The sequence below is a fragment of the Lissotriton helveticus genome, chromosome 1_1, assembly GCF_964261635.1.
Source record: "Lissotriton helveticus chromosome 1_1, aLisHel1.1, whole genome shotgun sequence".
In the NCBI taxonomy this organism is placed as follows: Eukaryota; Metazoa; Chordata; class Amphibia; order Caudata; family Salamandridae; genus Lissotriton; species Lissotriton helveticus.
In genome coordinates, this window is record NC_136057.1 from 1,663,423,809 (window position 1) to 1,663,448,825 (window position 25,017).

Genomic DNA, 25,017 nt, shown 5'->3' on the forward strand with positions numbered 1-25,017 from the left:
TGGAGATTAGGTGATGTTAGGTTACAGGGATAGGGTTTTTAAAGAGGAGAGGTTGGGATCTCTGATATGAGGCAACAGTCAATTGCAGAATTAATGTAAGAGAGATTAAGGCAGACAGCTATGAGACTGCGAGGAGGCTATTCTCACAAATAGAAAGTATGCAAAGAATGAAAGGTAAGAAGAGGATCACTGAAAAAAGAAAGGAGAGGAATCAGAATCAAGAGCACATTTTCATGCAGGGTTTTAGATGTAAAGACTGAGAAGGCTTTCTGAGATAGCAAGCAGAGGATGTAAGCTGTAGAAAGAAACATCATTCATAGTGCTCCATATCCAGGGCAGACAGCTTAAACGTGTGATTCAGAGAGTACACCTTAAACATTAAAAGCCTTAGCCCGTTGTTGCCAAAACTAGGAAAGTGCTTTTAAGAGTCTGGAGCAGCCCAGCCTTGGTACAGGGTGTATACGCTGCACAAGGGGAGTTGGTACTGGAAAGGTCTCTTGTAAAGATCTTCCCTCTCTGTTTTGTGAGCAAAGGGTTATTTTTTCCACTCACTCACAGAAATGCGTTATTTGGCACAGGCTGAGACCATCTTGACAGTACGCAGTCAGATATACACAGTTTTCTCACCTAATTCCATCCAAGTGTATGTTGTGCATGGGTTTGTATGTGGCGACTGTAGCATATGCATTGAACATATACGTGAAACAGAGTAATGGAAGTCTGTGGGTTCCATCTTGAAAGCCACTGTCCTGTTCCTTTGCACAGGATGGGGTTGAGTTGGTTTTACCAGACAGAGATGCAGGTTTAGGAGACAGATAAAGTGAGGACAAAGGAGCTAAGGCTCCTATACAAATTCCATTAGGACGTGTTGATGAGAGGGCTGCTGACTAGTCTGTGAATGGTGGGGGTTGAGGGGGTGGCAGTCTCTGTTGTTCAGAGTGGAGAGAGTCTTTTAGGTAAAACCACCCTTTTGTCCCCGTCCTGGTCACTGTCTTTGTGGCTGTTCATAGCCAGGTGCAGATAGTTTACACCTCTTTGTGCCCCTATTGTGGGTGCTCCAGGCTGGAGATTACCATCACACCACACAAAGGGTGTGTCTGTAGTGCTGGGTGGATAGGCAATTGAAAATGGAAGCCACCCAAACCAGTTCTCCTACTCACAGATCTTTGAAAAAAAGAACCCTTCACGGTGTAACATTTATTTCTAAAAAAAAACACATTTTAAATATTTGAAAAATGTACTAGCCGCACTGCTTTTCAGGTGTTATCAGTGTATGGGTGTATGAATGATACTGCATGCTTGGAACAAACTCATCATATGTCCTCATTTTTAAAGTGACAGGCACATTCTCGGTTTCCTCACCCATAAATCAGTAACTTTGTAAACATCTGCCAGAATCAGCAGTCAAGAGAAAAACAGCACGTGGTCGCCACACAAGCATGGTTGGCGCATAAAGAGACACAGCCGGTAATCTGAGTAACTCGTGCATGCTCAAAGGACAAAGAGGAAAATAAGTAACGCCCTAAAGTCCACGTAAGAATGCAATATTTAAAAAAGTGAGAAAACACAAGAGCGTGTACAACAGCACGCGTGAAGCCAAACACAGTAGAAAGGGAAAACACACAATGCTGGGTGCAGGTCTTTAATAAAATCATCCCTAGACCTAGGTATGCTAAGGATATAGCTGTTAAGGTAAGTTTGAGGGCATAGCATGAATGACGTGCTCGATGCTGTGTATTGGGAGGGCAGGGGCCAATAGCCTGGTGCAACGGCGGCAGTAGGCAGAACTCTAACAAAATTGTATCTGGGGGTTAAATCACCGTGCATATGCGCTCAGTGCTACATTACCGTCACTGCACGTGGATCAGAATGTCACTCAAAAATTCCTACCACCTAGTATTGTATTGTAATTACATTTATATAGCGCTTACTATCCCTGATGAGGCGTCAAAGCGCTTTTTTCTGTCGAGTAGCACGCTACTCCGGAACCTATAAGGATTAGTGTTGAGTTGGTATAGTGAAATATGAAAGTATTTTAAGTGGTGGAAAGGTAAGTCAGTTATTTGGATTCAGAAGGATGGAGGGATAGAAGAGGGAAAAAGGTTTGGATTTATATAGCACTTGTTACCCCTGATGGGGTGTTAAAGTGCTTTTTTCGATGAGTAGCACGCTACTCCGGAACCCATAAGGATTAGTGTTGCGTTAGTATAGTGAAATATGAAAGTAATTTGAGTGGTGGGTAGCTTAGTCAGTTATTTGGATTGAGAAGGATAGCGGAGGGATAGAAGAGGGAAAAGGTTTGCATTTATATAGCGCTTGTTACCCCAATGTGGTGTTGAAGCGCTTTTTAGGTCTCGTAGAACCAACACGCATGCGTTGTTTTGCGAGAGTATAGTAGGGCTTCCAAAAATGCTCCCAAAGTCTGCAGATCGGACACACTGCATGTGCTTGGGCGCGCGCACCATTTGTCCTTCTGCAGCTTTGGGAGCAATTTCGCGGCCGCTTTGATGTTCTCAGTGAGCCACGCGGCCTCTGAGAACATCAAAGCGGCCGCAAAATGCTCACCATTTGTCACCCCCTCCCTTCCTGCTGGCATTCCCCCCTCCCTTCTCGCCCAGTCTTTGTTTTATTCGAATCATACCCCACGCACTCCCCTTCTACTATTTATTCTGTAACATCCCATTGCTCTCTCTACGTCTTATCTTTTCTTGTGTTCTCTCTTGCAGGCTTTCCCATACGCTTGCTCTTCCTCCTGTCATGCCTGTGCTCATGTCTAATTTACGCTCTTTTTTTCTGCACACTCGTGTCTTTGTTTGTTCTCTCTAGCATCACCCTCATCACACTCTCCTAACCAGCCTTCCTTCTCCCGCATGTGACCCTACTTGCACCCTCTCGGATCCATCTTCATTCTTTTCTGCTTTTCCCTGTTTCCGCCACACACTCCACTCTTTTGTGTCTCCTTCCTGGCCTCTTTCCTACTTAACTTTTCATCCTTTCTCCTTTAATCTCATTTCCACCTTCTCACAACCCCTTCGAGCACTGTTATCTTAACATTTGTGTTTCTCTCTGTCTTATGATATCTGCCCTGCCACCATTTTCTTCAGACCCTCATACACCCTCACCCTCACACCTCCTCACCCTCACACACACATCACACCCTCTCAGCCTCACACACCCTCACTCACCCTCACACCCTCACACACCCTCACACCCTCTCACCCGCACACACCCTCACTCACCATCACCCACCCTCACATCCCCTCCCCCTCTCATCCTCACCCCCACACACCCTCACACCCGCTCACCCCCTCACCCTCACAACCCTCTCACCATCACTCACCCTCACTCTCACACAACCTCACACACCCTCACACACCCTCACACCCTTACCCTCACATCCCCTCACCCTAACTCACCCTCTCACCCACCCTCACCCCACCCTCTCATCCCCACACACACCCTCACAACCCCTCACCCCACATCCCCTCACCCTCCCTCACACCCTCACACCCCCTCACACCCCTCACCCTCACACCCCCTCACCCTCACACACCCCCTCTCACACACACCCTCACCCTCACTCACCCTCTCACCCACCCTCCCTCTCACCCCCTCTCACCATCACACACCCTCTCACCCACCCTCACCCCTCTCACCCTCACCTCACACACCCTCTCACCCACCCCACCCACCCTCACACCCCTCACCCTCACACACCCTCACACCCTCACCCACCCCCTCACCCTCACACCCCCTCACCCTCACACCCCCTCACACCCCCACACCCACTCACACCCCCACATACCCTCACCCTCACACCCCCTCACCCTCACACCCTCACACCCCCCTCACCCTCACACCCCCTCACTCTCACACCCCCTCACTCACACCCCCTCACCCTCACACCCCCTCACCCCACACCCCCTCACCCTCACACACCCTCACCCTCACTCACCCTCTCACCCTCACACATCCTCTCACCCCCTCTCACCCACCCTCTCACCTCACACCCCCTCACCCTCACCCCCCCTCACCCCCACACCCCTCACCCTCACATACCCTCACCCCTCACCCTCACAAACACCCTCACCCTCACACACCCTCACACCCCCTCACCTTCACACCCTCATACCCCCTCACCCTCACCACCTCACCCTCACCCCCTCACCTTCACACCCTCACCCTCACACACCCTCACACCCTCACCCTCAACATACCCCCTCAATCTCACACCCCCTCACCCTCACACCCCCTCACCCTCACCCTCTCACACCACACACCCCCTCACACCCCCTCACCCTCACACCCTCGCACCCTCACACTCACGCCCCTCACCCTCACACCCCTCACCCTCACACCACCTCACCCTCACACACCCTCTCACCCTCACACACCCTCTACCCCTCACACACCCTCACCCTCACACACCCTCACCCTCACACACCCTCACACCCTCACACACCCCTCCCACCCCCTCCCACCCTCACACAACCTCACCCTCACCCTCACACCCCCTCACCCTCACACCCCCTCACCCTCACCCTCACACACCCTCACCCACGTCCCCTCACCCCTGTCCCCCTCACCCTCACACCCCCTCAACCTCACACCCTCACCCTCACACCCCCACATCCTCACAACCCCACACCCTCACACACCCTCACACACCCTCACCCTCACACCCTTACACCCCCCTCACCCTCACTTCCCCTCACCCTCACCCCCTCACACCCCCTCACCCTCACACCCCCTCACCCTCACACCCCCTCACCCTTCCCCCCCCCCTCATCCCCCTCACCCTCACACCCCCTCACTTCACACCCCCCTCACCCTCACACCCCCTCACCCTGACACCCCCTTACCCTCACCCTCACAGCCCCTCACCCTCACACCCCCTCACCCTCACCCTCACACCCCTTACCCCCACACCCCCTCACCCTCACACACCCTCACCCTCACACACCCTCACCCCCCATCCCCCTTTCCCTCACACCCCCTCACCCCCCTCACCCTCACACCCCCCCTCACCCTCACACCCCCTCACACCCGCTCACCCTCACACCCACACCCTCACCCTCACACACCCTCATACACCCTCACTCACCCTCACACCCTCACCCTCACACCCCCTCACCATCAAAACCCTCTACCCTCACACACCCTCATTCACCCTCACACACCCTCACCCTCACACCCCCTCACCCTCACACCCCCTCACCCTCACACCCCCTCACCCTCACCCTCACACACCCTCACACACCCTCACACACCCTCTCCTCCCCTCTCACCCACCCTCTCACCCTCACACCCCCTCACCCCCCTCACCCTCACACCCCCTCACCCTCACCCCCTCACAAACACCCTCACCCTCACACCCCCTCACACCCCCTCACCTTCACACCCTCATATCCCCTCACCCTCACCCCCTCACCCTCACACCCCCTCACCCTCACACCCTCACCCTCACACACCCTCACACCCTCACCCTCACACACACCCTCAACCTCACACCCCCTCACCCTCACCCTCTCACACCCCACACCCCCTAAAACCCTCACACCCTCACCCTCACACCCTCACCCTCACACCCTCTCACCCCGTCACCCTCACACCCCCTCACCCTCACACACCCTGTCACCCTCACACACTCTCTACCCCTCACACACCCCTCCCACCCCTCCCACCCTCACACAACCTCACCCTCACCCTCACACCCCCTCACCCTCACACACCCTCACCTTCACACCCCCTCACCCTCACCCCGTCACCCTCACCCCTGTCCCCCTCACCCTCACCCCTGTCCCCCTCACACCCTCACCCTCACACCCCCACATCCTCACAACCCCACACCCTCACACACCCTCATCCTCACACACCCTCACCCTCGCACACTCTTACCCTCACACCCTTACACCCCCTCACCCTCACACACACCCTCACTCCCCCTCACCCTCACTCCCCCTCAGACCCCCTCGCCCTCACACCCCCTCACACTCACCCTCACACACCCCTCACCCCCCTTACCCTCACACCCCCTCACCCTCACACACCCTCACCCTCACATACCCTCACCCTCACACCCCCTCACCCTCACACACCCTCACACACCCTCACTCACCCTCACACCCTCACCCCCCCCTCACCCACAAAACCCTCTCACCCTCACACACCGTCATTCACCCTCACCCTCACACCCCCTCACCCCCCCTCACCACCCTCACAGCCCCTCACCCTCACACACCCTCACACCCTCTCACCCTCACACACCCTCACACCATCACCCTTACACACCCTCACACACCCTCACACCCCCTCACCCACCCCTCACCCCTTCTCACCCACCCCTCACCCCTTCTCACCCACCCTCACCCACCCTCACACCCTCCCCCTCACAACCCTCACACCCTCACACACCCTCACCCTCCCTCACACCCTCACCCTCACACACCCTCACACACCCTCGCACACCCTCACTCACCCTCACCAGAATAGCATAACATAGCATAGCATAACAAAACACAGCATAGCATAACAAAAAAAGCATAGGATAGCAAAACATAGCATAATAAACAAGGCATAGGATAGCAAAATAAAACATAGCATAACAAAACAAAAAATAGCAAAACACAACAAAGCATAGCATAGCATAACAAAACACAACAAAACATAGCAAAACATAGCATAACAAAACAAAGCATTTCATAACAAAGCATAGCAAAACAAAACATACCATAGTATAACAAAACAGCATAGCATAACAAAACATAGCATAGCATAGCAAAACACAACAAAACATAGCAAAACATAGCATAACAAAACAAAGCATTTCATAACAAAGCATAGCAAAACAAAACATAGCATAGTATAGCAAAACACTACAAAACATAGCATAGCATAACAAACGCAACAAAACGGCATAGCATAACAAAACAAAGCATAGGATAGCAAAACTAAACAGTGCATAGCATAACAAAACAAAGCATAGGATAGCATAACAGCATAGCAAAACAAAACATAACATAACATAACAAAACATAGCATAACAAAACACAACACATAGCATAACAAAACATAGCAAAATACATCAAAACATAGCATAGCTTAACAAAACACAATAAAACATAGCATTGCAAAACAAAACATGTAATAGCATAGCAAAACATAGCATAGCATACCAAACACAACAAAACATAGCATAGCATAACAAATCATAGCATAGCAAAACAAAGCATAGCATAATAAAACACAACAAAGCATAGCATAGCATAACAAAACATAGCATAGCATAGCAAAGCATAGCATAGCATAGCAAAGCATAACAAAACACAACAAAATATAGCAAAACATAGCATAACAAAACAAAGCATTTCATAACAAAGCATAGCAAAACAAAATATAGCATAGTATAACAAAACATAGCATAGCATAACAAAGCATAGCATAGCAAAACACAACAAAACATAGTATAACAAAACAAAGCATTTCATAACAAAGCATAGCAAAACAAAACATAGCATAGTATAACAAAACATGTAATAGCATAGCAAAACATAGCATAGCATACCAAACACAACAAAACATAGCATAGCATAACAAATCATAGCATAGCAAAACAAAGCATATCATAATAAAACACAACAAAGTATAGCATAGCAAAACATACCATAGCATAACAAAGCATAGCATAGCAAAACATAGCATAGCATAACAAAACATAGAATAGCATAACAAAACACAGCATAGCATAGCATACCAAATCAAAACATAAGATAGCAAAAGATAGCATAGTGGAGTGGTGTGGCTCACTGGTTAGAGGTGGCAGACCCGGAAGCAGAGGACGGCCCGGGACCAGGGTTCTATCCCCGACGCGGTCGTGGACCAGGGTCAGCGGACTCGATAATTCTCGCCTCGGTGCCTACTCTAACCAGGGCTCATACTCGGCAACTCTGGGCATTAGCTTGCCTCATCTCCACAACGGCCCCCCACATACGCCGGGGATGCCTGGTTTCACCTTGGAGATACCCAGTAGGGACCATCTCACAAGGAAAGCCAGGACGGGTTCCCCAGCGGTCTACAGCGCAGAGATACTCCTTCGGGAGTCGATTCTAGCGCTTTAGAAACCCACAATTAATTTTAAAATTATAGCATAACAAAACAAAACATAGGATAGCAAAACAAAACATAGCATAGCATACAGCATCACTCAGCACCACCACAGCATCACTCAGGGGCACCACAACATGACTATGCACTACCACAGCATCACTGAATGCCACAGCATCACTCGTTCGCCATCACAACATCATTCAGCGCCACCACAGCATCAATCTGTGCAACCATTCAACAACAACTGGTTCAAATATGTTCTCTCAATGTTTCAAGCTTTATTACAAATCTAACAAAAAGATGTTAATATTTCACTTCTGTTCTTGGATTTTCGTCACAATAAAATACACTGATCATAATCTTCACAAAAGTTATTTACAAAAGTTTAAGATATTACCATTATAAATTACAATAACTTTTATTTAAGTATTAATTATTAAAAAAAATTAATAGCCATTGTTATTTGTAATATCAATACATGTAAGTCACGTAAATACAACACATATTGCATTACAAATGCAATAGGTGCCACATTTGCGAAATTTATAACTATTGGCATTATTAATTTCGCTATTTTCAAAAACAAAACATAAATAAAAAATTTGATATTTACAATACCAATAGCTCAAACTTTCCTAATGCGAGACCTATTGCATTGCAAATGCTTGTTTTTTTGGGCGAGTAGCACGCTACTCCGGAACCCATTAAAGGAATAGTGTTGAATTAGTATAGTGAAATATGAAAGTAATTTGAGTGGTGGATGTTAGTCAGTTATTTGGATTGAGAAGGATAGCAGAGGGAAAAGGTTTGCATTTATATAGCGCATGCTACCCCTAATGAGGTGGTGAAGTGTTTTTTTCGGCAAGTAGCACGCTACTCTGAAACCCATAAAGGATTAGTGGTGAATTAGTATAGTGAAATATGAAATTTGAGAAGTGGACATGTTAGTCTGTTATTTCGATAGAAAAGGATAGTGGAGGGATAGAAGAGTGAAGGATTTAGACTTTTTATTTTTTGGAGGTCGTAGCAGTAGTGGGACGCTTAGGATGAGTAAAAAGGGATGTGGAGGGGAGGAGTCAGAATGAAGAGTTTAGAAAGGCTTGTTTGGGGGGATCAGTATAGTAAAAGAGGTGTCAGACGGTGCAAGAAGGGGTAGAGTAGGGGGTGTCTAGAAAGTGCTATTTTGGGGGTCATAGTAGTGGTATGGGGTTTGGGATGAATGAGAGAGTGGAGGGAGTGTATATATTGATAGAGCTATAGGGTGAGAAATAGGGTAGTGCATTGGAAAGAGTAGTAGAAAGAGGTTTGAGATGAGTCAGAGAGTTGAGGTAGAAGATATATTGAGAGAGGTATAGGGTGAGAAATAGGGTAGTGCATTGGATATGCTGAATTAGAAGAAAGTAATAAATATATAGATCTATAAGTACATGGAAAGTTTATAGATGCATAAAGTAAGTAAGTATATGTAGATTAAAGATATTGATAGAGGTATAGGGTGAGTAATAGGGTAGTGCAATATATATATATATATATATATATATATATATATATATATATATATATATATATATATATATATATATATATATATATATTAGTGAGCTTCTCCGAAGAAGAGGCCACAAGCGGGGAGGCAGAGGAGGTACCTTTAATGCCAAACTAACAATCAAGGCGGATGCATTTCGGCATGATGTTGAGCCTCGTCAGCGCCAGATGGTTACAGCAGGATACGGGCAAATGTTCACCGGTATAAATACCGCTTCCTCTCCTGCTGGGTGAAAAAAAAAAATATATATATATATATAAAATCTAAAAAGGGTGTGCCACTTGCTTGGAACGCACACAATGACAAGCCGGACTCCTTCGAGTTCCTGCTCGTGTGTTTTCTCCCTCTGATGGGGTCTGCCTGCTTTTTTGCATCCATTTCTTTAGTTTTGCTTCTCACCCTCCAGTGGGTATTGGGAAAAAGAAGGACCCAGTTCAGCTGTTCTGTCTTGTCATTCTGCCGGTTTGAGGTTCTAGTATCTCAAGGCAGCTCACATTCTTCCTGTGACGGTGCAATTCCATGACCATAGACTGGCCGTAAAACTTCAAAAAAGGGTGTGCCACTTGCTTGGAACGCACCCAATGACAAGCCAGACTCCTGTGTGTTTGAAAGCGTCCTTTATTCCAGCAGGTCAGTATTTCGGAATTCTCATTAAAAACGCCCGACGTGTTTCGAAGCCGACATGCTTCTTGTTCACGGGCTGGTATGCAAATGAGGCAGTGATTACGAGCTGGAGCCGTCAGTCATTTTTTTTTTGTTTAAATATCCTTTATTGAAATCACAGGAGGAATAAAACATGATTGCTACAACATACTTAGTACTACATCTCAGAGATGTCTGTCATGTTTGCGGGGCATATCACACAATGCAATAGTTCTCCGCCTCATACATTATGGCAATGTTTCATCACAAATATTCCAACCGTGTTAGCGCAACAGAGGATATAACTTTCCGAGATAAACAGTAAGGGAAAGAGGGAAGGAAAGAGAACAAAGGACATAAAGGGGGAAATGGGAAGGGTGGGTTTGGTCATCTGATTCAAAAGTGTGGCGGCGTGCGTCAAGTGGAGGGTGCATCGATGCGGGGGGGGTGCGCGGGCGCCATTGAATATTGACCATTGGAATGAGCATGGCTTTGGGGGAACAATGGGCAGTTGTGGTAGGTGTTCGATATGAGGGGAGTGCTGGGGGGAGTATCATCATGTCTGTCCGCATGGAGTATTAGCAGGGGGTGTGCCGTTGGCAGCATCCGGGTGATTGACATCTGCAGGGTTCCGTGCTAGGTGGCATTCCCTATGAAAGGAGTTCAGCATTACATCCCATAATGCCGCAATTGGGAACTGACGTAGACCTGCTGTTTCCTCGTTATGGAGGGTGTGCTTTCCGCTTTCGCCCAGGTGTCTAGGGATGTGTGCCAGTGTTCCGTTAGTGGTGGGGTAGCTCGCTTCCAGTGTTTTGTGATCAATCTTTTTGCCGTGAGGAGGCCAAGGTCCCAGAAACGAGAGGGGACTTTATTCAATTTGGTTCGTTTACATAGGCCTAGTATGCATGCCTCCCACGTGTGCGGTATCACCATGTCTGTGCATTTGTCTAGTATCATTAGCGCCGCCCTCCAGTACTCCTGAATCTGTGGGCACTGCCACAACATGTGTAGCAAGTCTGCCCCTTCCAGTGCACATCTCGGGCAGCTAGCTGTAGTACCCGGGAAGTATTGGTTAATTTTACTGGGTGAGAGGTACGCTCTATGCAATATATAGAACTGTATCAGTTTGAAGCGTGCATTGCGGGGGATGTGCCTGGGGCCTAGTAGTATCATTTTCCACTCCTTATCTGTCCAGTTCCTCCCCCTGTCCGTTGCCCATTTGTCACGTAGCGGTTGTAACGAGTGTTGCGTGTGTGACAATAGTGCCTGATGTAGCCAGTGCACCACGTGCATGCCGTTTCCCATGACATGTAAGCTCTGTATCAATTGATGTGTTGGCAGTTCCTCAGTGATGCTACCCCACCGCTGTGTGTATGCCAAAAGCAAGGAGGCGTGCTGTAAAAACTGCCCCGGTGGGAGACCCGTGTCAGCAGCCAGTGTCTCAAAGGGTATTAGGGCACCATCGGCGTACAGGTCTGCCATGGTGTCGACTCCAGAGCGCGTCCAGTGTTCCAGTGCTGTTTCCGTGACTATAGAGGTGGACTTGGGGGTGCCTAGGAGCGGGAGTGCTGGGGCATATGGCTTAGTCAGTCTCGTGAGCCGTAGACTTCTGACATAATATCTCACCGCCACATCCACATGTAATTGAGCCGTTCTCCTCGGGTGTGTCAGGGGGTGGAATAAGGTATGTATCTGTGTGGAGGATAGCACATCCGTAATCGTGGCTGTGTCCTCCAGGTGGTTTCCCGCGAGCCAGGCAGTTTCCCACTGTAGTTGGGCTGCCAGATAGTAAAGTTCGAGGTTCGGTACTGCGAGGCCACCCTCATTAATTGGCGCATATATTTTTGTAGGGCCACTCTGGGTCGTCCAGTGTTCCATATCAGGTCCCTGATCATGGATGCCAGTTCCTTGAAGGTGTGTGCCCGCACGTATACCGGTATGTTGGCGAAGTAATATAAGAGTCTGGGGAGAACGATCATTTTCGTCAGCGTCACTCTGCTCGGGACATTGAGCGGTAGGGATTTCCAAAAGGCAATTTGGGACCTTATGGACGTTATGGCGCGTGTCAGGTTGCCGTCTAGTATGTCCTGGGGCGTCCTGTAGATGTATACTCCTAGGTACTTGAACGTGGTGTGGTGCCATGGCAATCGCTCACCATTGATCATAATTTCAGGGTCTGGGATGTCTGGGTTGAACGAGTATGCCCCTAACTTGGCCCAGTTTACCTTGAGGCCTGACACGGTCTCGAAGGATTTGAAGATCTCCGAGAGGTCTGGTGGTATTTGAGTAAGGTCCCTGACGTACAAAAGGAGGTCGTCCGCATATAGCGAGACCGTGTGTATGCCATCCGCAAGTGGGATGCCCCAGTGCGCGCCCTTATTGCGCAACGTTTCAGCAAGGGGTTCAATCACCAGTAAAAAGAGTAATGGGGATAATGGGCAGACCTGCCTGGTGCCGCGTTGCACCCTAATGGCGTCAGATAGTAACCCGCCCGTGCGGACTCGCACCACAGGGTGTCTGTATAGCAATCCCACTAGTTCAATATAGTCTTCCCCAAGCTCGAATCTGCGCAACACAGCCAGCAGATAGGGCCACTTGACCGAATCGAACGCCTTCTCAAGGTCAAGGACTAGGCAGCCCGACCTAGGCCAATCTTGCATTGCGTATGTTTGCACTCGGAATAGTCGTCGTATGTTGTGAGAGGTGCATCTAGTGGGCACAAAGCCGTTCTGGTCACTGTGTATCAAGTTTGGCACCAGTCCTGCTAGTCGTCGGGCAAGAGTCGAAGCCAGTATCTTATAATCTGTGTTTAGCAGTGCTAGGGGTCTATACGAGCCGAGGAGTGTACTATCCCTACCTGGCTTTAAAAGGGACACTAGTGTCGCCTCATTCATCGACTGGGGTAAGGTCGAGTCCTCCAGTGCCGCCGCATAAACCCTTAGGAGCTCCGGAATCAGGATGTCGGAGCATGCTTTATAATATTCCGCCGGCAGCCCATCAGGGCCTGGGGCTTTGCCATTCGAGAGGGCAAAGATGGCCTCACGGAGCTCCTCTGCCATCAATGGCGACCCCAGGTCGTCCCGCTGGTCATCCGTCAGGGCAGGCAGCGCGACATCCTCTAGATACGCAGTTATGGCGGGTTGTGTGGTCAGGAGACGGGACTTATATAGCGCGCTGTAATGTGTCACAAAGGCCTCGTGTATCTGCACCTGCGTATACACCGTCGGGCCAGCTACTGATTGAACCGCCGTTACTGGCGCTACGCGGTTTTCGCCCTGTATCAGCCATACCAGCAGCTTGCCAGGTTTGTCTCCAGTGTGATGGGTGCGGGCCGAGTGGGCCTTGTAGTTGATGTTTTTCAACCTGTCAATTAGTTTGTCATGTTCTGCCCGTGCCTGTAACAAGTCAGTGTTTGTTTCTGTGGCTGCCCCCTGCTCCAGTCGCAACAAGTCTGATTCTAGGCGTCGGAGATCTGCCTCTAATTGACGTCGGGAATGGGCCTGGGTGCCCAGACATTGCCCCCTGAGGACCACTTTAAAGGCGGCCCACTCAATCTGTGGTGTTGATGCTGAGCCTGCGTTGTCCTCGAAATACTGCGCTGTCTGTGTGCATATGGAACCCCTAAATGTGCCGTCCAGTAATAGGTCAGGTTGTAACCGCCATGTGGGTATCGGTGGCCGGGGTCGGTCCCACATCAGGTCCAGGAGGTGTGGGTTGTGGTCTGAGTGTGTACGGCCCATGTAACAGGTATTCGTGACATTTGGGAGGATCTCACTGGTAACCATGTACCGATCAAGGCGTACATGCAGGGCGTGTGCTCCCGAGTAATATGAGTAGACTTTGGAGTGTGGATTGCGAGCGCGGCACGCATCTTGCAGACCCCATTGTGTGGACCACGCCTGCAGTGCTTTCGTAGTGTTTCGCGCCTGTGAATTGGGCGGTGAAGGGTGAGAGCGGTTCATTGCCAAATCCAACGAGCTATTGTAGTCTCCGCCAAGTACCCAGGGGATTCCATGCCAAGGGGCCTATGTGTGCGACAGTTGAGTAAGGAAGTCTGCCAACCCCGTGTTAGGTGCATATACTGAGGCCAGTACAAGTGGGTTGCCATCTAACCTGCCGTGGACTGCCACGTATCTGCCCTCGGGATCTATGTGTACGTCTTGTGTGGTCCATGGCGTGCCCGGTCTGACCCATACCAGTGTCCCCCTAGCATACGACGAGAACCCTGTAGCATAGAGCTGTCCGCGCCACCTGCGTCGTAGCGTGGGAGTTTCCGTGGTGCTAAGGTGTGTTTCTTGTAGTAGAGAAATTTGTATGTGATGGCGTTTGAGGTACGAGTAGATTTGGTAACGCCGGGATGGCGTATGTATACCCCTCACATTCCACGTACATATCTTAATGGCCGACATCACAATAGTTCAACAAAACCTCCCACCCATCCCCCCCCCACTCCATGCATTTTGTGCCCGCCGTCATGTAAACGGTCCCTGCAATCAAGTAAACACCCAAAGTAGCACACCATTTCACTGTGACCATAGGAGGGGAAAGAAACATGGCTAACGGAACAGTAAGCCATTGAACATTATGAACCTTCAAAATACCAAAAGGTCGGACGCGAAACGTGCTCCCGTCCATACTCTCTAAGAGAGCAACAAAATTCAAATCTAAGGGGGTGTTTGTGCTATATGCACGAAATCAGTGGTGCTGTGTCAATATAGTTGTTGGTTGAAGGCCTATTGCCTTCCCGAGAGGAATGTATCAGTCTGAGCCGCCCTTGCAGACAGTGAACCCATCATGCACATGCACGAAACTCTATACATTACGTGTCCCAATCGAACCGCCACCCGGCGAAGCAGAGCGTCCCTGTAGCTGCACTCCGATCGAGCACAGGGCACCACCGCCGATTCTTAGACTCATGTTCATTAAGGGGCTATTCGGCGTGTGTAAGCCGCATGTGGAGCATGTAGGGCTGGGGGTGCAGTCCGCTGCCACGATCAGTTCTCGCTGTAGCTGCGTCACCTTAGGTTTGTTGCGGCGGTCAGCTGCGAATGGTCCTGTAGAGTGCCGTGCTCGCCGTGTAGTTAGCTGATGTAGTCCGCCGTTTGGGGAGTGACATCAGGTCGGTCCTCCGAGGTCGGGGAGTCCGGTACACCATAGATGGCTTCATTGTCACTTTGGAGTTCCTGCGCGCTGCCGCCCGCCACCTCGCTCTGTGCAGGGGATCCGCTGAGTTCCATCACTAGGCGGAGGGCGTCCTGTTTCTCCTGCCGCCTGGCATCCGCTGGAGGGGGAGTTCCGGTCGCTGCTCGTGATCCCGTCTGTGAACTCTGGCGGGGTCGACGTCGTCGCCTGTGACTTCCGGATTGCCGCCGGGGTGCAGGACCTGCTGTCGTTTTGGGTTCTGTATCTACTCCGCTGTCCAGCCAGGCTTCCACTTCCGTGGGGTCCGTGAAGAAATGAGTCCGTTCTCCAGCCACTACCCTCAACTTCGCGGGAAACAGCAATGAGTACTGGAGGCCTATCTGTCTCAGTCGCTTTTTCACCGCCATAAAGTCATGCCTTTGCCGCTGGACCTGTACAGTGTAGTCTGGAAAGAACATTACCGACGTGTTCTCGATCCGGACCTCTTGGAGCTTGCGTGTTTCTCGCAATATGGAGTCTCTGTCCCGATAGTTCATTATGCGGAGTAGCATGGGTCTCGGGTTAGAGCCTGTCGCTAGAGGTTTGGTGGGGACCCTGTGAGCCCGTTCTATAACGAAGTGCGGGGAGAGCGATCCTTCCGGCAGTATGCCCTTCAGCCACTGTTCCATGTGCTCTTCTGGGGTTCTCCCTTCCCATTTCTCCGGAACCCCGACCAAGCGTACGTTGTTTCTACGGGTCCTACCTTCCGCGTCTTCAGCCCTGTCCTCCAAGAACTCCACCCTGTTCAATAAGTCCTGTATATGCTTATGCGAGATGGTCGGTTTGAGGCTGAAGTGTCTGTAGTGCACCTTCTAGGGCTGTGGTGCGCTCCGCCAGTTTTTTATGATCCGCCCTCAGGTGCGTGAGGTCGATGACCACGCTGTCTATTTTGGTGGCCAAGGAGGTGCGGGTTAGGTGTATGGACTCCTCGAGCCTCTCCATCGCTGCCAGCTTGGTGTCCAGTTTTGCCGCCGTTTGGTCTGGGTCAGCGTTCTTCCTGGTCTTGTCCATCTTGCCCTTCGGGTTCGTGTTGCCGGTTCCGGTTCTCGTTCTGGGCCCGTTAGACATCTGCACCAGCTCGTCGGTCCCGGTCCAGCAGCGTGTCCCACCCTCAGAGGACCAGCTCGAGTGCGTGATCGTCCGGCTGTAGGGCAGGTGACCACTTCACAGCGCCCGCGGCCCCCAGGTGGGCGTGTGCCTGTGTCTGCGCCCACGTGTCAACGGCCTGTGGCGCCTTGCGTCTGTTGGAATGTAGTTTGGTCTGCCCTGTTCCCATGATGCACTGGGCCAGGGACAGACTAATTTGCATATAGCCAGGTTCTGAGCTGGGATGGGGCAGTGAGATAAATAACGGTGATGGATCAAGCCCTGATCTTTGGACTGGGTAAAAGTGGTCTGCTTAATTCAGACACTCTGTTCATCACCACCCCCTTTTCTGTATCGTTTTTGGCCACTATAGGTGTGGCAGGGTATACTCAGACATGAGTCCCTTTCTCACTGCTCCATCAGGATTCAAGCAAGCCGGGCCGAAGAGGCTGAAATGCCAGAAACCGGTCCCCGGTAGCTTGTCTCCTTTCTGGTGAAGAATTGGCTTGGTAGTTTGGTCTGCCCTGTTCCCATGATGCACTGGGCCAGGGACAGACTAATTTGCATATAGCCAGGTTCTGAGCTGGGATGGGGCAGTGAGATAAATAACGGTGATGGATCAAGCCCTGATCTTTGGACTGGGTAAAAGTGGTCTGCTTAATTCAGACACTCTGTTCATCACCACCCCCTTTTCTGTATCGTTTTTGGCCACTATAGGTGTGGCAGGGTATACTCAGACATGAGTCCCTTTCTCACTGCTCCATCAGGATTCAAGCAAGCCGGGCCGAAGAGGCTGAAATGCCAGAAACCGGTCCCCGGTAGCTTGTCTCCTTTCTGGTGAAGAATGGGCTTGGTAGTTTGGTCTGCCCTGTTCCCATGATGCACTGGGCCAGGGACAGACTAATTTGCATATAGCCAGGTTCTGAGCTGGGATGGGGCAGTGAGATAAATAACGGTGATGGATCAAGCCCTGATCTTTGGACTGGGTAAAAGTGGTCTGCTTAATTCAGACACTCTGTTCATCACCACCCCCTTTTCTGTATCGTTTTTGGCCACTATAGGTGTGGCAGGGTATACTCAGACATGAGTCCCTTTCTCACTGCTCCATCAGGATTCAAGCAAGCCGGGCCGAAGAGGCTGAAATGCCAGAAACCGGTCCCCGGTAGCTTGTCTCCTTTCTGGTGAAGAATTGGCTTGGTAGTTTGGTCTGCCCTGTTCCCATGATGCACTGGGCCAGGGACAGACTAATTTGCATATAGCCAGGTTCTGAGCTGGGATGGGGCAGTGAGCTAAATAACGGTGATGGATCAAGCCCTGATCTTTGGACTGGGTAAAAGTGGTCTGCTTAATTCAGACACTCTGTTCATCACCACCCCCTTTTCTGTATCGTTTTTGGCCACTATAGGTGTGGCAGGGTATACTCAGACATGAGTCCCTTTCTCACTGCTCCATCAGGATTCAAGCAAGCCGGGCCGAAGAGGCTGAAATGCCAGAAACCGGTCCCCGGTAGCTTGTCTCCTTTCTGGTGAAGAATTGGCTTGGTAGTTTGGTCTGCCCTGTTCCCATGATGCACTGGGCCAGGGACAGACTAATTTGCATATAGCCAGGTTCTGAGCTGGGATGGGGCAGTGAGATAAATAACGGTGATGGATCAAGCCCTGATCTTTGGACTGGGTAAAAGTGGTCTGCTTAATTCAGACACTCTGTTCATCACCACCCCCTTTTCTGTATCGTTTTTGGCCACTATAGGTGTGGCAGGGTATACTCAGACATGAGTCCCTTTCTCACTGCTCCATCAGGATTCAAGCAAGCCGGGCCGAAGAGGCTGAAATGCCAGAAACCGGTCCCCGGTAGCTTGTCTCCTTTCTGGTGAAGAATTGGCTTGGTAGTTTGGTCTGCCCTGTTCCCATGATGCACTGGGCCAGGGACAGACTAATTTGCATATAGCCAGGTTCTGAGCTGGGATGGGGCAGTGAGATAAATAACGGTGATGGATCAAGCCCTGATCTTTGGACTGGGTAAAAGTGGTCTGCTTAATTCAGACACTCTGTTCATCACCACCCCCTTTTCTGTATCGTTTTTGGCCACTATAGGTGTGGCAGGGTATACTCAGACATGAGTCCCTTTCTCACTGCTCCATCAGGATTCAAGCAAGCCGGGCCGAAGAGGCTGAAATGCCAGAAACCGGTCCCCGGTAGCTTGTCTCCTTTCTGGTGAAGAATTGGCTTGGTAGTTTGGTCTGCCCTGTTCCCATGATGCACTGGGCCAGGGACAGACTAATTTGCATATAGCCAGGTTCTGAGCTGGGATGGGGCAGTGAGATAAATAACGGTGATGGATCAAGCCCTGATCTTTGGACTGGGTAAAAGTGGTCTGCTTAATTCAGACACTCTGTTCATCACCACCCCCTTTTCTGTATCGTTTTTGGCCACTATAGGTGTGGCAGGGTATACTCAGACATGAGTCCCTTTCTCACTGCTCCATCAGGATTCAAGCAAGCCGGGCCGAAGAGGCTGAAATGCCAGAAACCGGTCCCCGGTAGCTTGTCTCCTTTCTGGTGAAGAATTGGCTTGGTAGTTTGGTCTGCCCTGTTCCCATGATGCACTGGGCCAGGGACAGACTAATTTGCATATAGCCAGGTTCTGAGCTGGGATGGGGCAGTGAGATAAATAACGGTGATGGATCAAGCCCTGATCTTTGGACTGGGTAAAAGTGGTCTGCTTAATTCAGACACTCTGTTCATCACCACCCCCTTTTCTGTATCGTTTTTGGCCACTATAGGTGTGGCAGGGTATACTCAGACATGAGTCCCTTTCTCACTGCTCCATCAGGATTCAAGCAAGCCGGGCCGAAGAGGCTGAAATGCCAGAAACCGGTCCCCGGTAGCTTGTCTCCTTTCTGGTGAAGAATTGGCTTGGTAGTTTGGTCTGCCCTGTTCCCATGATGCACTGGGCCAGGGACAGACTAATTTGCATATAGCCAGGTTCTGAGCTGGGATGGGGCAGTGAGATAAATAACGGTGATGGATCAAGCCCTGATCTTTGGACTGGGTAAAAGTGGTCTGCTTAATTCAGACACTCTGTTCATCACCACCCCCTTTTCTGTATCGTGGTTGGGTTGGTGCTTGGCGTAGGGTTGGCGTGCGTCTCACTGTGGTGGGTCAAGCACGGTGGCGGGCCATGTGGAGTGCAGCGGTACTCACGCGGCGCATGCGGTGCTGCGGGTGCTTTGTTTCCTGGGCCGAGGGTGCCCGTGTGGTCTCACCGTCTCAGGCCAACACGTGGGCGCGTTGTATCAGATGCGTCGTTGGTTAGGCCGGGGCCGCCATCCAGCTGTGTATCGCGGGCCGCTCGTGGCCGTTCAGCTCCGCCACTGTCAACTTCCTAGCAAATGGGCAGGGCACCTGGGTGGAGGTATGTCGCCGTGGCCGGTGGATCAGCTCCGCTCCCCGCCCCTCCCGGCCATGCCCGTTAGAGCGGTGCCAGCTGGCCACGCGTAGCTGTGCTGCTGGTCTGGTGTCTAGGTAGGCAGCACTCAGCTAGCAGATCGTCCGATCGGGCCAGGCCGGGTGTCGTGGTCCGTCTCCGCTCCTCACCCCAGCGCCGCGCGGTCTCAGTGCATGTAGGCCTCAGTCCCGGGCCAGCGTCTCCAGCCGAAGCCTCGGTCTTTCCTGGACGCCTCCCGAGACCGGAAGCGATGCCTGCGGTCGCTGTTCCGCGGAATCTTCGGTGCTCCTCGGGTGTTCCGATTGTCCCCAAAGTCGGCAGGGTGATCGGCAATGGTGTGCGGCGGCAGCGCCAGTGGTTCTCTGCCGTCTGCAGGCTGTGTTTTACCAGATAAATGCGCCGGGAAGGTGAGCTCGGCGCGGAGCTCTACTCCAAGGCGGCCATTCCCGTTGCGTGCTTAGCCACGCCCCCCCCTGGAGCCGTCAGTCATTATGATGACTTTTTCCCGCCCCCTGGTGGGCTTGCTCAGGTGCATACTGGAAAAGCATTTTGGAACTTCGAGTTCCTGCTCGTGTATTTTCTCCCTCTGATGGGGTCTGCCTGCTTTTTTGCATCCATTTCTTTAGTTTTGCTTCTCACCCTCCAGTGGGTATTGGGAAAAAGAAGGACCCAGTTCAGCTGTTCTGTCTTGTCATTCTGCCGGTTTGAGGTTCTAGTATCTCAAGGCAGCTCACATTCTTCCTGTGATGGTGCAATTCCATGACCATAGACTGGCCGTAAAACTTCAAAAAAGGGTGTGCCACTTGCTTGGAACGCACACAATGACAAGCCAGACTCCTGTGTGTTTGAAAGCGTCCTTTATTCCAGCAGTTCAGTATTTCTGAATTCCCATTAAAAACGCCCGACGTGTTTCGAAGCTGACATGCTTCTTGTTCACGGGCTGGTATGCAAATGAGGCAGTGATTACGAGCTGGAGCCGTCAGTCATTATGATTACTTTTTTCCGCCCCCTGATGAGCTTGCTCAGGTGCATACTGGAAAAGCATTCTGGAACTTCGAGTTCCTGCTCGTGTGTTTTCTGCCTCTGGTGGAGTCTGCCTGCTTTTTTGCATCCATTTCTTTAGTTTTGCTTCTCACCCTTCAGTGGGTATTGGGAGAAAGACGGACCCAGTTCAGCTGTTCTGTCTTGTCATTCTGCCGGTTTGAGGTTCTAGTATCTCAAGGCAGCTCACATTCTTCCTGTGACGGTGCAATTCCACGACCATGGACTGGCCGTAAAACTTCAAAAAAGGGTGTGCCACTTGCTTGGAACGCACACAATGACAAGCCGGACTCTTGTGTGTTTGAAAGCGTCCTTTATTCCAGCAGGTCAGTATTTCTGAATTCCCATTAAAAACGCCTGACGCGTATATATATATATATATATATATATATATATATATATATATATATATATATATATATATAATATATATATATATATATATATATATATACAATAAAGTAATAAGTATATATCCAAGTACATGGAAGGTATATAGATGCATAAAGTAAGTATGTATAAATAGATTAAAGATGCATTCAATAAACTCCTGTTTTCAAGTGTTCTACTTAAAAATCTATTTATATATTTATTTAAGAAAACATAATTATTCTACATGTTAATATGTTAATACAAAGCAATACATATATATAGGTACATATCTAGAAGTAAATGCTTATATACAGAGGGATATGCTGTATATTTCTGTTTGCGTTCTGTTTGCGTAGGGTGCTTATGTGGAGAAGAGCCAATTCTTGAGTAATTTTTTGAAGATAAGGTGGATCTTATGTTAGGGGGTAAAGAGTTCCATATTTTGGTTACTTGAACAGAGAAGGATGTGCCACCCATGTTTTTTTTTTAATCCTGGGATTTTGAGGCAAGTGCCACTCTCCCAAACTCAGTGCGCCTACCCGGCCAGACACAAGAAGGCGGCAACACCACCAGCAGAGGAAGCCTGGCAGGAGGATGCTCTGACCGTCTGGGATTCACCCTTTCCATTGAGTTTGGAAAGTTCAAAACTAGGGCATGCCTGACTCCACACTTTCGAAATACAAAAGTGATCCAGCTTCATGAAAAACCCCTTTTAACAACCAGGCAAAATATTGTTGTGTGTTCAGTGCTCATAGGACCATTGAGGCACAGCTGACCAATAGTGCTGTCTGCCCATCTCCTGAGTCAGTCAGTCATATATACTTTCGTAGTGTATACTGACAGGTAACTAAACAACAGTTAAGTCCTAAAAATTTGAATTCAGACAAACCTGTGTCAGATAAAATGAGGTCTGACAGTGTTTCCAAGTTCATTCACATTGCTTGAATTTGCACATTTTCTTTGATATGCCATTTCACTGATGGTAACAGTGATGATAATAGGAAAGCATATGAATTATTTATGCACTGTCCTGGAGCTGCTGCTGCAGTGCCACATCGTCATTGTGCGCCAAGAGACAGTGTGGTCGTATAGCTGTGACTACCCATCGCTAGTCGGTCTATCCGGTAGGAGGGGTGTAATCCACAACTTCAAACATCTCCTAGTCGTGGTACATGTTAAACAAAAGGCCTCTTCTAACCCTTAATTCTCCATGCTCACTGGCAAGTTCTTCCCTTCAGGCCTCAATATCAACAGTCTTACAAACAAATCACCTTTCTCTAACTAACAAGAAGCATGATAATGCACCTGCAAAAAGAAAACAATATATACTGGCAAGGTTAAATGCATTCCAATTGAGGCCTGTTGTCAGGCTATGTTAGCTCAGCAGTTAATATGAACTTCGAATACATATGCATAAACAAGCAATGCTTTAAGAATAAGTACAAAATATTATTAAAAGAAGGCATGATTACATGTTTCAACTGTACGTTAGTGTACTTGTGTATAAACCTCTTATCCCTACGATAATTACATTTCATTAATACATCTAAATGCTTCACACATGTTAATCAAGTTAAGGAATATAATGTCAGTTATAAGTATATAATTCCTTAATTGTGACAAATAAAAGGGGGAGCCTAAATTCTGCTGCTGCATTTCCCCCTCTGATTGCGATGTTAGCCATCACAACAACACATGAACCACATCTCATTAGACCACCTCAAAACCTGGATGTTTTCAACATTTTACGTCTGGAATTTTCCAAATGTTTCATCTCATAAAATCTACACTGACTCTCTTCTAGTTCCATATTGTTGGAAAATGAGGCAGTATCTGTGAGGCATGCACAAATAACATGTCTACATTTGTCCTTCACTGGGAACCAAACACCCCATTGTAGCGCTTGACTTTCAGAGAGCAGCATTGCAGAGTAGGCTTACTCAAGGGAGGTGGTGTGGGCTAGTAATCGCCATTTACCTTTACGCAGAAATAACACTCAATAATTGATTGTGTAGTCTATACTTTTCTTTATAAAAATGAAGAGTATATTTATTACACACACACACTACTCAATACTATGCAGCAATTTACAAATGTACATAAGCTGTTGGAATTACTTCGTGACATTGCATATCTGAAAGAAACAGTTAGTTATAGATTTTTACCTTAGAAATACCCCCAGATCCAGAAAGTTTTTCGTCAGCAGTCCCCAGGCGTCTCAAAAGGTAGCATCGGTCGGCTGAACGTTCATCATGGTCGCCGTGATGATTTCGTGGCAGCTACATAAACACCATCCTCATGCGCTGACATCAGTACTTTCTTTTTCTGAGCCACCAAGTGCAGATCCGGAGAGAGCGGTATCTCCAGTCACTTTTTGACTGTCTTTTTCCTCGACTTATGTCGACTTCGTTTTTTGAGTCCATCAACTCCTGGTGCATGAGGGATGCCCGGCTTTAAGGCCTGCGGTTCCTGTAACTGACTGATGTCGGTGACGGATCCACACTGTGTGTGCCTCTACTGCCTGGAGCGTGGCCATGACCCCAAATCGTGCTCTGACTGCCGAACCATGGCCCGAAGTCTTTGCAGGAGCGGTCCTGAAAGCTCCTCGAGGCCCGGCATTTGGTTCCGCGTCTCTCGAGATCCCGGTTGCGGGGGAGGTCGAGGGATCGATCGCGGAGCCATCATCCCTCCTCGTCTAAGTCTTCGCACTCAGGTCAGGTAAGTCGAAGCATAAGAAGTCGAAGAAGCATCGTCGCTCTTTGACTTCCCCTTGTGGTCGGCCGACGAGGCGAAGGGTGCGGGTGGTGCTCCTCCCGTGACTCCGTGTGCGGAGCCTACAGGTTCGACTCCGGCCTTCCCTCCCTTCCCGGGACTGACCCCTGCCGAGCTTCGTTAGTTCTACGAAGCAATGCATGCCATCTTTAGGCAGCCCGACTCCGCGCCTTCAGGCCCCGCGGACTCGGCTGGCGGCCCTAGGCCTTCGATGCCGGTGGCTTTGGTACCGCAAGTTCAAGTTCAAGTTTAACATTTGTATAGCGCAGTACTCACCCAGAGGGTCTCAAGGCGCTTGAGGGAGGGGGGTACTTTACTTATCGAATATCCAAGTTTTAGTTGTTTTCTGAAGGAGAGGTGGTTCTGTGTAAGGCGGAGGTGGGTGGGGAGAGAATTCCAGGTTTTGGCAGCTAAGTAGGAGAAGGATCTTCCCCCCATGGTGGATCTATGGATGCGTGGAATTGCGGCGAGGGCTTGATTGGACGATCGTAGTTGGCGGGTGGGGGTGTAAAAGGACAGGCGCGTGTTGAGGCATTCGGGTCCTAGGTCGTAGAGGGCTTTGTGTGCGTGGGTGAGGAGACGGAACGTTATTCTCTTGTTGACGGGGAGCCAGTGGAGGTCTTTCAGGTGACCGGAAATGTGAGCTTGGCGGGGGATGTCTAGTATGAGTCTGGCTGAGGCGTTTTGGATGCGTTGGAGTTTTTTCTGTAGTTTGGCTGTGGTTCCGGCGTAAAGGGTGTTTCCGTAGTCCAGTCGGCTTGTGACCAGTGCGTGGGTGACCGTCTTTCTTGTTTCGGTGGGGATCCAACGGAAGATTTTTTTGAG

The 25,017-nt window shown here is 49.8% G+C and overlaps 1 long non-coding RNA gene across 1 annotated transcript in view; it reads left to right on the plus strand.

Annotated features, from left to right (window-relative positions):
- LOC144830462 (uncharacterized) overlaps window positions 1-25,017 on the plus strand; it is a 247,148-nt gene that overhangs the window by 196,774 nt on the left and 25,357 nt on the right. The gene's annotated exons all lie outside the window — the stretch shown is intronic.